We start from the raw sequence: 12,244 nt of genomic DNA, 5'->3' as shown, positions 1-12,244 counted from the left end.
CAGTTGGATTCCCTGAAAATCTAGGTGTGGTTATAAAAAAAACCCCTAATAAATTCAAAGCTCAGGGAGACTGCTGAACATAATGAGTTTTGTTGAGGACAGCAGATGCCAGGTTTCCTGCAGAAGGGAGTTACAAGCACTTGATTTTATTAATTTACTAATTCTTTTTTTGACAGTACAGATGTTTTGCATCCATACTGTATCCATATGAAAAATGTTGTGCCTTGAGTGTGCAGAAGAACACGTCACATCCTTCATGCAAAACTTTGTGAAAACAGTAGTTGGTCTCATTACACTACTTTTTTTCCCATTCATCACAGTTTTGTTTTTTTTTTTTTTTTTTCTTTTTTTTGTTCTTATTGTCTTTTTATTTGTTTGTTTGTGTGTTTAAAAGTTAGTCTAGTAATTGAAAAAACACCTGAGGGACACTAAAGGAAACTGACCACTGAGTCCATCGTCCCACTTGCACCTGGGTTTCAAAACTGTTTTGCTGGGCTGACCCTTTAGATGTAAAAGGATAATCAAGTCTCCTGGCCTACTCAACCCTGAGTTTGAAAATGACACGGCAGCTTTGTTAACCAGATTGCACAGGAAAAGCAGAGTCTCTGGACTGAGCCTGGCTATCACATTTTTTGCTGTTGAATGCCTGTCACATTGTACCTTTCAGCTACAACCCACTCGAGACAGACCTGACGCAGATACTTGGAGATGAAAAGCTGAGTATCCCATTACCAGTCACTTGAGCTGTTCAGTGGCCATCTGCTGATTGGAGAAGAAAACACCATTAATAATGTATTTGTGGAATGTGCTCTAGCTTTTATATTGCTGTTAGTTCTTCCAGCATGAGCTATAGCAGCATTATTTAGCTTCTGAGCTCCAGCATCTCCTTAGTAGCCATGGCAAGATTTTTTTGTATTTTCTGTTTTAGGGGATAAAAGAAATTAAAGCATATGACTTGAAATTAGAATTGATCTATGAGTATGAGTTTGCTTAATTTTTTCATAAGAATCTATACTACATTAATAAATTTTATCACTGTTTTAAAATAGTTTTCCAAAAGAGGGAGTGTGAAAAAAGTAACTTGTATAATATTATTATTATGACTATAACAACCAATCTAGTGCTTGATAATATAAATCACTTAATGCTATGAAACAAGTAATGCAATGCTTTAGACTTAAGATGAATGCTGACATAGATTGAGGCAGCTCTGTTGAAAAGTCAGTGCTAGAAAAATAGCCAGAAATATCTAGAGAATTTTGTTTCTTTTGAACACTGTTTTAACATTTTAAATTGACAGTTCCACAATACAATTATTGCATTAAAACTTCAGCCATTCAAACCCATAATTTACAGTTTTATCATTTGGAGAAGTTGTTTAGTTTTAAATTGATGAACAATATGATCTGAAAACTTGTCAGATTAAAGCCTCCAGCCAAAACAAGATTGTTAAGTTTTTAATGTCTCTGGAAGTGTTGTTTTTTTCTAAGTATTGATCTTTTTTTTTCCTTACAAAGGGTGGTTTCTATACACTTGGAAAATAATTATGTGCCTGGGAGAAAATGGCATGCAGGTTTCATCCTTGATCCAAGTCATTTGCAAAATAAAAGTTCATTTTAGACTATTATTTTTTAAAAATTAATTTTAATATTAGATATTACGACCTGCCAAAACCACCAAAGGCTTGGCTGTTTACCTCTGCTACAGATCTCTGTAGGTTTTATGCCTTTGTGGCTTTGAGATTGTGTTACTGCAGTACACGGGGACAGAGGAGCTATAGCTATGGCAACCAGTGCCTGGTAGGTTACTGACAGCATGAATTACAGCATCTCTAAGGATTCACTGCACACTGCTCTCCTTGCTGGTCTGATGGCTCATTTTGGTTTTAACCTTCAGGACAAGGACCAGCATCCAGGCCTTGTCTGTTCCTGGTATTCATCTTTCTGTAAGAAACTCTAAAGAGGTTATGTAGATAAACAGGTGCAGTCTTAAACTGGTTTAGATGGGGATTTTCTTGCAGTCTTATTTATTGTTATTCTTCAAGTGGGACAAATTGTGTCTCATTTTTGCTAGTATCAGTATTGCCACATCTACTGCACCACTTTGTTCACTGTAACTCATTGGTCACATCCTTGCTTGACTCAGTGGTATGAGTAAATTCCAGAGGTCAAACTCAGCTTCAGATACAGCCCTTATATTAACGATGAAATGGGTGTTATGGTGGAATATGAAACATTCTTGTTTTTATTATTTAGGTTATGCAAAAAGTGTCTGAATTACAAAAGCCAGCTGCAACTCTGACATTAAAAATCCAGGTCCTCCACAGTCACTGGCAATTGGAGAATATTTCATAGCCATTTCACAAAAGCCAAGAGATTGAAAGGGAGATATGAGAGAAAATAATTTCTTAATATCTCTGTGACTTGTTGATTAAATTTAAAGAATAATTATACTGATGACCCTGGGTAATGTGTGAGTGGTCATGGTCTAGAATCTGAAATTCAGGTCTCCTTGCCCAAAAAACCCACTTAATGCTGATTAAAATACTTTCTAGATCAGATTTAGTATTTCTGTTGACCATTTATTTGAACTTCTTTTTTATGAAAGCTCTTGGCCATTTCTGTGAATATCATTTGCCAGCAGTTATCTACTCACAGTTGCTTAATCATGTACATTTAAAAGCAAAACTGAACGTGCCTGAACACTTATACCTACAGCCAAATACCTTGTTAGTGCAGATATAATAACATTGTGTAATGGTAATAACAATGATTTAATTGAGCAACCCAGGACACATGTTCTGACATTGTATGCAATTAAATAGCTGTTGCAAATGTTTCAAGGAAAATGAAATTAATTTGTAAGAAAATGAGAAGTGCAACTTAAAACCAGTTTCAGGAGTCATAGCCAAAAAACCCAAACTCTTTTCTGAAAGAAGCAGTTCATAGTATAGAAGATCTGAGAGATTTGGTGGATTTCTTTAGAATACAGAGATCACACACAGAATTTGATTGTTTAAATATCCTCTCAAACAATGAAGTGTAAAGCTTGATTATTAAGATGCTAATAAAAAAGTTTGCTAAAATGGGAGTAAAATACATTTATGAAAATAACCACAGCAAGGAGATTATAGCTGTAGAAAGAAAAGGCATAATGAAGCAGTTCCACAGGAAAAATCCCTGTTAAATATTTTTGGAGTTTGCTGGGTTCAAAATTACTCAAATTTGCTTCATTTTAAATTAAGAAGACCTAAAAAAAAATTATATTCATAAGTGAATTTAAATAACTCTATTTGAAAGAAGAATTCTTCAGTTGTGGCGTGACAAAGCTGAAGCATTTGGGTTCTTTTGTTTTTAGTAGCTGCTATTTACTTTTTCTAGTGACTGGTTTCAGCACTGTGAAAAAACTTTCAGAAATTGTTAGTAGAGTTTCCAAGATTGGATGTTGCTCAATATTCTTGAGGAACTGGTAGCTAAGAAAAGAGGAGGGAATTATTTACATGGTTGGTTTTGTACAAGGGCATAGAGAAAGGGTGCTAAATATGTGTTCACAACTGAAAGAACCTCATCAACAAATGGGGATGGATTTTTCTCAATTATTAATAGCTTTTGTATATCCCTACAGATCCCTTTTCCTAAAAATACCATATTACTAATATTGCTAATATTGTCATGTTGCTAATAACACAAGTGGACCTGTCAGACACAATACCATTTTCCCAGTTTGTATTGATTTTACTAAGATTGCAAATGATTAGAGATTTTTGTCTTGCAACAGTTTAGGATCATAGAAGAATTACAAATACGTATGAAAGGTTGAATATGCCCGAAGAGATGATCCATGATAACTTATGACTCTTGTCAGTTTTTTTCTCCTGAATAATATATGACAAACACCCTTAAATTTACTGGAAATCTTTGGTAGAGGTTTTACAGCCTTCTTAGTGAGTCTAATTCTACTGCTTGGCAGAATTATCACTATGTATATTTTAATTCTTTCCAATGTACTATTTAGCTAATATTTCCTGTGCTTCTTCCAGTCCTCCTTCTAGTGAATACATTGAGCAATAAATGATCATCTTTTTATAACTGCCTTTTTCATGTAGAAAGAGAATTAAAGTTCTGCACTCTCAGATTCTTCATCTCTCTCATAGGCTGCATTTTCTAAGCCACATGTACTGTTGTTTTCCTTCTCCAAATATTAACAATTGCTGACTCTATGGACTTTAAAAATTAAAGTAATACAAAATAACTCAGTAAATCGACACCTTACTTTAAGTATTGTCGTGTTAGTAATGTAAATTGTGAGCACTTAAGAAACATGAAGAAGAAATGCTCTCTGGTTCTGAAGGGTGTGGTGTTCATTGTGTAAAATAACGTCATAAGGTCATCAAAAGTCCAAATGAGTTGACGGTTCTGGTCATGTATGCTGAAAACATGTATGTAAAATGTATCCTGGCCCTCTTCAAGGAAGAATATCTCTCCATATCATCACCAGACTGAAGTTAGATTTTGATTTTTGTCTCATTGAAATTAGAATTCTTATTTTGAACATTGAGAAACTTGTAGTGTGTCAGGTAGAACTGTGGGGGATGACTGAGACAGTATCTCCTCCTTTCCTTTCTTATTCCTGATGGCAGCAATTCACTATGGCTTTTTATTTAATACAGCCTATTCCTGAAACTTGCACAGGTTTTTCTCCTAAGTGTGATCTGCACATTTTAATTGAAATCTGCAGCTGATCTATCTCTGCTTTGCTGAGCTGAAGGTGTAAGTAATGCATGAGGAGTGAGTTTCTGATTCCCTGCTGCTGCCATAAGTGGCCTGACCTGGCTCCTAGAGCTCAGAACACTCAGTCAGTTTTCAAGTCTGACACCTGTAACTCTCACACATATCAAGTACCGCTACAAAAAAATTCAGTTACCTGCTTTATGTCAGACCCCTGCACCAAGGCTGTGTCCTTCCAAGAGATTCCCAGGTAGCACACTCACCCCAAGGTGCATTAATCTCATTTCCTTGAAAACAAAGAACATAATAGAGATTACTAAGGCTACATATTAAATTACTAAGAATAAACTAATAAACAATTATGCAATGGGATTTTACTCTATAATTTTTATTTAAAAAATAGTCTTCAGGGCTTCTCAGGGGAAAAAAATCTTTATTGAAACATAATTTTTCCCCCCTGGCTTTAGAAAACAAGCAACTTGAACTTTACAGTAATTTCATGTACTCATTGTTCCTAACGTGTGTGCATAGCCATATGGCAACACTATCCTCTAGTGGCAGATTGCATTAACACAAGGCTCCAGCTCCAGCGCTGGGGACTGGTTTGTGTGTGTTGAAAAGAAATAACATCGTTATTTTTCATAAATTCAGAGTTTTGATTTGCATAACACAACAAGAAGCAATTAACGGAATGCTGCATACAATGTGATGGTAATATGTGCTCCAGCCACCAGCATCAGCAGCACTACATATATTTTACCAGAATATATATACATACATATGTATGTATATATATATATATATATGTATATATATATATATATGTATATTTAAATGATTTCTTGTGATTTTCTGAACTATCGAACTTATGCAAACGTATTCTGCTGTGGTCACTTTTTCATAGGTATGTTATTTAACATGGTTGACCACCAGCTGGTTTTTAGTCTCCTCTTCAACACTACTGTTAAAGTCAAACTCTCATGGTGAGAGTGTCTCTAGATATTGTTATTCACAAGCACATAAAATATTCTTAATTTCTTTTTTTTTTGGTTTGAAATTTCAAAAATCCAGCATATAGCTTAAGGAAAAATACAGAAAGGAAAAATTTGGTGTAAGAGAACAAACTCTGAAATTTCAATGCTTCAGTTTTTTAAACTTACTCACTAAAAGGGCTGGTCTAGACTGAAAGTGTATTTGCTTACTGTGAGTAAAGCTAGTACAAGAAATTAAATTATTTCTCACTCATCCTCTAATAATATTCCTGCTCTGGAAATTTATCTCTGCTAAAAATCCTATGTCATCTCTTTTGTGGGTTTTTGGTTGGTGTGGGGTTTTTTCTGTGTGTGTTTGTGTTGTTAGGGGGTCTTTTAGGTTTGGGTTTCTTTTAGCAATTCTGACATATTTTGCAGAAATCTCATCTAAATATTTCATCTTATATTTTGGGACTAACGAGGTTTTGATGCTTCATGATTCATGCATGCCCCACATAGATGCAAGGCCAAGTGAAAGCAGGAAACAGAGAAGCAAGTGAGAAGCAGAACCGATTGGAATGAACATGTTGATGTTCCCACTTCTCTGGTTTTACTTTTGAAGACCATTTGACACACAGCCAGCTCACTTGTGTATCAGGTCCAGTGAGGGGACCACATACCTGGCTTAACTATGCTTCCATTTTTCTTCTCCATTCCCAGATTTAGCAGATATGTTTTAGGAGGTGGCATTATACCTTTTAAATGTTACCATTTAATGCTCCATAAAATATAAGCACTGGGTACTAAAGGGCTTCTACTAGCAATGATATATATGACATCATTCATATAACTTAGCTGTTTTTTATAAATTAATTTTTTAATTCACAAGTGTATTTGTTCCTACTCTCCCAAGCTGCTTTTCAGTTCTGTATAAAGGATTCAAATTAAATACTTTCTTAATTTTTATGTGACTTGTTCTTAAAAAACAAAAGCAAAAATAAAGAACATAAAAATGTAGTATTCTTTTCTCCAGCATTCAATTTAGATTGCAAAATTTTTGCAGTGCCTTCTTTCTTTTTCCTTCTGAGGTCTGTGCTTGGACCAAAGGAAATGCTTGATTTGGACAGCTCATGTGCACAGAGAGAAATCATTGTCTTGTTGCCTTTGTTCCACAACCCTCTTGGGCAGTGTTTGCTATAGTAATGTAAATTGCAGTGGTGAACTGCAATAGGAAAACATCAAATTTGTGACAACATAACTGTAGCTATAGAACAATAACTAGTTAAGAAACAATTCTCTTGAAAGAGGCAACAACTATTTTTAAGGAGTCAATAAGAACTAGTAGTACTGTAAGCAGTGCATCACTGAGGGTCAGATGGAGCTATGAGTGAAGGCTGCTATTTTAGAAACACCGTGCCAGGAGTTCAGATGTTACAACACTTGAAAGGTCTTACTCAGGGGCTTACATTGAGTTATGGATCCTCTTGCTTCTGACTCATGAGTTTAATTCCAGTTCACATTGCTAGTGACAAAAAATTGTATGTCAGAGCATAACACTGTGTTTCATTACCTAAGTGTATGTCTCCAGTCCCCAAAAATTCAGTTAGAAGTTTACATTTCAGATTGGCCGATGACAGAAAGTGCCATTCAGTGATTTTTTTGGCAATGTTTGAATTGCCAGTGAAGATTGACTTGTTCTTTTTCCCTCTAGTTCTTCTCTGAATGTTTTCACATTGTCCATGTGAAATAGAGAGAAGTCCCAGAATTTCTGCCTCTGCTATGCATATTCTGCAGATAAATAAAGAAATGAAGAGCTATGTCAGGAAGAAATAATATCCAGATATCCTGGGGGAAAGGCTTTAGAGGATTTGTAAAAGGGAACTGTGTGTTTGTGACAGGCTGTGATCTGTTTATATGAAGACAGGTCCTACATCTTAGGGGACCAAAATAATTCTCTTTATCTCTTGAACTGTGTAAAAATAAGCCTGTGATGTAGAAAGAGTAAAAAACCATTACTCAAGTTCCACATTCTCTTCTATAGGTCTGTACCACCAGGTGAATCTGTCTCCTGTTTCTATTTCCACTTGCCTGACTCTCTTGAATCCTGTGTTTCTTGATTCTGTGTATCCAGGACTAATAACTTAAGGGCATAAGAAAAGGGAGTTTTAGTATTATATGGGTTATTATGTTTTAGTGTTCCTGTTGGCTAAAACCAAATTAATTTGATATTATGTTACTGAAAATTGCATGCACTTGATGACCCTGTTTTTCGAAATGTTGTGTTCTATGTATGTTTTTTGTCCTTTTAAATTTTTCTTCTGAAAAAATACTGTTCATATAATATGAAGTACAATAAAACCAAATGTTAATTGTAATTTGCAGTGTCACATGTTTATAATTGCAAGAATCTCACCTTAAATACAAATGTAGGGATTTAAGAATTATTCTGAAACATTTGGAAACATTATATTTGCCTAGGAAGTTTTATGGTTTATTGCTTTGTATTCCAGTACAGAGTTTTCTCAGTGTTTCATTGAAGTACAGAATGGACAGTAGAAGAGCTCTGTAATAAACACAGACTTTCTTACCCAAAATCCTGTTTGCAAGTGGAGCTTGACTGCTAGGTCTGCAGAAATGGATCAGCAGGGCAGACAACACAGGAAGAATAGCAAAAGCTCCTTGGATAATATCCTCCTCTGTTGACCTATAACATGGTTCATTTTATCTGCTCCTTTGAAATTCCTGCTGCTAGCTGATTTGCACAAAAGAGAGTCCAATAAGGGCACTTCTGTTAGAAATCTGTGAAATACAGGAAATAAAATAATCATGTGTGTTTCTCACAGGTCAATGCAGAGCTACAATGTCATGTGCAGGTAGCAGTTGCCAATACCAACGATCTGGAGAATATGAATATGAACTTGCAGCCTGGCACAGTTTTACTCTGTTCCCACTAATGACCACAGCCCCTGTCATGGTGTAATAATGTACTGTGTGCAATGCTTAGAATATTTGATCTTTCATATGGCAAATGTGTCACTTTTCAGAAGGCTTCCAGTAGGGCAGGCGTTCTCCAGTGTTCTCCAGTGCTCTCCAGTGGATATAGGATCATTGTCTAGCCCTGAATAGGGCAGCACAGAGTCCTATGGGTAAGAAATTGTGCAGGTGAAAAGTCTCTGTTTTTCTGGAGTTTGACTAAAAAACATAAGAAAGAATAATTCAGCCTGTAACAGAGGAGAGGACAAATAAATACATTGAAGGAATTGACTTTGATTTGCAGAGTGTATTCTTCAATTGCACCAGTGTGAAGTATACCTTCTCTTTCTCTCCACTGACACTATCCCATACATCTGGAAGCAATCAGTCTTAAACAAAAGGCCCTGAGACCTCAAGTCAGAGAAAGCAGACCAACTGCATGTGGCAGGGCTATGACAACAAATCTGAAAATCTGTCTTCATTGATTTCAGTTGCTGTAATTTAGATTTGATGGAAAACTTATTAAGTATCAGCTCACTCTTATGTGTATTGCTGCCCAAGCTAAATATCTGGAAATTATTAAGAATTACTTTTTAATATAAATTGAATAGACAGATCATATAAGCATGTGCTGAGAATTTATTTGATTTGAATAGGCTGCATAAGAGCCTAAAGTACAATGAAGTGTAGCTGTAAAATAGTTTTTATACTATAGAACTACAGAGAGGAGAATCCTTTTTCCAGTCAGGTTCTGCACCAGCTGCTTCAACTTTCTAGAATAAAAAAGCCTTGTGATTTTCCATAATGTGAAGTCAGGAAAAAAAAGTGTTTACTAAAAAGAAATCTATTTTACTACTAAATACTTTATATGGTGGTGTATTTTTTGGCAACGATTTGTGAGCTATAGTTTTTGAAAATGAAATTGTTTTGAATGTACAGCTTTGTGGAATTTGTGAGGAAAAAAATACTGCATTATTTTTTCACATTGTTGACTTCAAACAAATATCTCTAAATAGGGTATAAATCAGAATCTGGCTTGTGAAAGGCATAGCTGCTTTTTAGATTCAGTGGAGACCCAGGTTACAGGCAGGTTCATGTTCATAGAGATTTTAAATCTTATATGAGGAAAAGAGAAGTTGACTGGGGATGTTGAAAAAGAAGCTATGTCCTTCTCGTTTTTTAATAATATTGCATACTGTCAGTAGTATGAAACAAAAAAACCCCTACTAATTTATTACCAAGTAGAACAGAAGGCCAGAATATGGCCACTTAAAAAATTAGTTGTCCTGTTAATTGAGCTAGGATTATAGGATTATAAGAATAAGAGAGTAAGTACTCACCATTGTGAAAATACTTCATTATCTGGCTCTGGGAGCCATTTGCTATTAAATTTAATGCCTCATGTTTTAAACCACGATTCTTTTGATGTGATGAGGGAGTTGTTTTTTCAGCTTGAAAATGGCATCATTTCTGGGTGCATATTTTTTTTACTGCCCTTCTCTGAAAGAGAAGTTGCTGAGTGTAGGAGTGAATGAAGAATATGGTCACTGACATATTAGTTTGTGATGGGAGATGATATTTCTATATTTGAATAAGTTAACAAATGAAACTGATATGAAATAAAAACAAATTTCTAAATTAAGCAAGAGTTCTAAATGTTTTGGTCAAAATATTGTGTAACAAAAGTGCTAGCAGACAGAGGAGTCACACAGCTTTTCCAGGGAGTGCCTATTTCTGTGTTTCAGCAGGTCTCTCCTGGGAATCACTGCTACAAAAATTGCTGGTAACAGAGTGTGAGAGGACTAAGTGCTTTAGGAATAAGAAACATTTTGCCTAAACCAAGTAGTGCTGTAGTGTTGATATAATAATCTAAAATAACATGAATTCTTAATTTTTTCTTAGTAATTATGTCACTTCCTGTTCTCTTCAGTACAGGATACCCATTCTTCATTGATATTACCTTTAAAAATCAATCAATAAATTCCACATGTTCCTTTACAATTTGAGAACACAAACTTATGAATAGAGGAATTAACAATATTTGTCAAATAGTATTTTTAAAGATTAACTAAATACTAATTTATATGCTGTGTACTTTTTTTGCTTGTTTAGCTAATAAAAGAAACTCATGGCTTCTGATATATTGTAAGACAGTTAAAAAAATCCCATGGGAGTCTGCATTCTAACCATTATTTCATTACATGCCTGTTGTTTATAATATCACTATTTAAAGTAATTTACTGCTCAAAGGAAAAACGTTAAGTAGATACTTTCTACAAAAAGTTTGTTATTAATCACATTTCTTTTGAGGAATGGAAAACATGACTCCATAATTTTATTTTGTCTGTTAATCACAACAAACTGCAGTTTCTTCATTACCTTCCAAACTGTTTCCTGTGCCTGCACCCACCTACTGTGTAATTATTTTACCTCTAAGAGTGTCTCAGATTATTTTCTTGCCAAAAAATATTTTTAGCACCTTACATTCTGTTCTTTAAAAGTATCAGAGAGGGTGAACTCCTAAGCCAAATTCCCCTCAGGATTTGAGAATGTGACTCTGTAATCTTGTGTAAAGAGGCATTAACAATATTAGTCACAGTACTCTGCTTTTTCTGTATTCCTGACTAGTCCCTGATGTGGCTGTTCTTTCACAACCAGAATTCTCACTGGCATTAACAGATTTATCAAATCATTCTAAAAAAAAATTGAGATTTGTAGAAGAGTACTGCTCTTGCTAAAAGGAACTGCATATTTTATTATTGTTTTCTAATGTATACAAGTTGCACAAAAAATTTCAGAATTTTGAATAGAAGATATTTTATAGTGGGGGTGCCTGGTTGGGGACCAAAGGCAAGATTTTATGTTCCTGAGCTTCACTACAGTAAATAACCAGATGTATATGTGAGCACGGCCTCTGTAAGAATTATTTGACAAAACTGCTGAAGGATGATTGAAAATATGTTAATGATAATGGGCTGAGATTTTTGGCAAATGACCAGCAGGGATAACCCTAGAAATTTCAGATGCTAAATTCAGTTTTACATCAGTTCTTGCAGCATTACAGACAGAGGACCTGTAAAATTCCTCGCCTTAGTGATGATCCACATGAGGCTGGAATTGTTTTGCTCATGTTGTCAGTTCATGGAATCATAGAATGGTTTGGTAGGGAAGGGACCTTAAAAGTTGTCTAGTCACTAGCTTAGACTGTAGGAGTTGATTATATTGAATAGATCACAAAATGTGGCCCTAAAGGTGTTTTAGAGACACTGACTTGTACAGGGAAGTGTTTAATGGGATGTGTGTTCCTTTCAGTTCTATCAGCAGCAGAAAAACACCTGGATGAGGAGCCCAAGATGTTGTCCTTACTGTGCTCTCTACCCTTTCATTCCTTTTTTTGTTATTGTGAATTTTGAGTACATAGAAATGATCTGCAATCAAAGAATCAGGTGCTTTTTAGAGTATGTTACAACTTCCATTTTTCTTGAATGTTCATGTTTGAACTTCCCTTAGTATTTATTTGACTGCTTAAAATTTTTCTTGATTTGTTTTAGTCCACTTAATATAATGGTAAAA

The sequence above is a fragment of the Ammospiza caudacuta genome, chromosome 6 (assembly GCF_027887145.1).
Source record: "Ammospiza caudacuta isolate bAmmCau1 chromosome 6, bAmmCau1.pri, whole genome shotgun sequence".
Classification (NCBI taxonomy): Eukaryota; Metazoa; Chordata; class Aves; order Passeriformes; family Passerellidae; genus Ammospiza; species Ammospiza caudacuta.
This window is presented reverse-complemented; position numbering follows the sequence as displayed.